Genomic DNA, 1,658 nt, shown 5'->3' with positions numbered 1-1,658 from the left:
GCAAAAAATAATAAAATAGTAACAATTGATGGTATTATAAATTTAATTGATAAAATAACCAACAAAAAAGAGGTTCAATCACGATCTTTCAGAAGCAAAACTGGAATAAAGCTGAATATTCATCTTCATAGCTAATTTAGAACATATTAAATATCCATGGCACATACCTCCTACACCAGTCAAGATAGTTACCATATGCTAACATCAAAATGAAATTGCAATCATTAGCAGCTGCATCATGTTCATTTCAGATCTACCAACGGTGTATCATTATAACTTCGCACTGGAGTTTGTCGATATGGTACCATTGTTGTCATATACAATAAAAAATTGAATCAACCACGAAAAATAACGCACAACAATTACCAAAGTTCAAAACCTAAACAAATCAAATCTACCAGAATAAGTTAACAACAAAACCTAAATTGATAAAGTCGTATACAAATCTTTTTGAATCCGACCACCAAGACACTCGTCACCGGAAACCCGTATCCACCACCACCACCACCACACTTGTCACCGGAAACCCATTTCCACCACTACCCAACTCATCATCGGAAACCTGTTTCGACCAACACCACCACAATCATCGCCGTCACACTAGATCTGAATGTTAAAACAAAATAACTTAAAAAAACATAGCAAATGGTGAAAACTTTAAATGATTTTTATTAGAAATATGAAACAAAAAACAAACCTAGATTTGTAGCTTGAAGATTATGGAAATCAGTGGATTCCGGTGCAGAACGTCGTTCATCTCGTAAGGCCACGCCATGCCCATGCCCGTCAAATCTTCCCCTTTCGCGTGAGCCAACATCGCCAAATCTAAAACAACAAACACTAAATCAAAAACAAAATCGAAGCAGTTTGAAACCCAATGACTAACATGAACGGTAAAAATGAGTAAAAGAGAAAGAACAAAGAATCGGGAGAAATTTCGTGAGAGAGAAAATAGAAAAATAAGATTTGATAGGAGAGGGGGGAGAGAATAATCCAGAAAGTGGGTGGATATGGAAAGAAGAGTAGTACAGAAAATGGGTGGATATGAAAAGAAGGAGACGTGGAAGCATAGGAAGACAACAAGGGCGTGTTGGTCTTTTCCAGAACCATTAAAGTTCTTATATGGTAAATAGCTATTTTAATAACTCACTATGATGGAAAATCAAATTTATTAGTACTAACTACTTTCTTAAAACTTATTTTCTTAAAGTTATGTTTGTTATTTTTCGCCTAAATTTTTTTCTTTCACATAGGGCAAAAGCTACATTTTGGATTTAATTTGATTTGATTAGAATCTTTGACATAAAACAAAAGTCACCTTCCTCCTCTTCTTCTTCTTCCAATTATCAGCTAAACTAAAGTTTGGAAGGAAAACTAATTTTATGTAATATTAACCCATTTAAATGTGTGCTAACATGTAACACATGTAATCATGGATGTAGATAGATTAGTTTTTAAACTAGTGACTTGTGAGAATCAGTTACTTGAACTTTTTGCCTTTTTGGGTTGTTTGTTTGTTATTTTATTATTAATATTATTATACTTTGCCGCTAATATGTGTCCTTTTGTGTAATTGAGTAAAATAACGTGTGATTGATTTGTTAAACTTTTGATGTCAAATGATTTTATTTTATTTTTGTGTTGAAAAGTATATGAAT

General features: G+C 33.0%; 1 long non-coding RNA gene across 1 annotated transcript; it reads right to left on the bottom strand.

Annotated features, from left to right (window-relative positions):
- Positions 1-210: 210 nt before the first annotated feature.
- LOC131616874 (uncharacterized) lies at positions 211-1,023 on the bottom strand. The gene is made up of 2 exons (XR_009288289.1): positions 698-1,023; positions 211-606 (listed from the first exon to the last, which is right to left on the bottom strand). It is a non-coding gene; the product is annotated as an uncharacterized LOC131616874 (long non-coding RNA).
- Between the last annotated feature and the right edge of the window lie 635 nt (positions 1,024-1,658).

The sequence above is a fragment of the Vicia villosa genome, linkage group LG7 (genome assembly GCF_029867415.1).
Source record: "Vicia villosa cultivar HV-30 ecotype Madison, WI linkage group LG7, Vvil1.0, whole genome shotgun sequence".
Lineage (NCBI taxonomy): Eukaryota > Viridiplantae > Streptophyta > Magnoliopsida > Fabales > Fabaceae > Vicia > Vicia villosa.
This window is presented reverse-complemented; position numbering and strand designations above follow the sequence as displayed.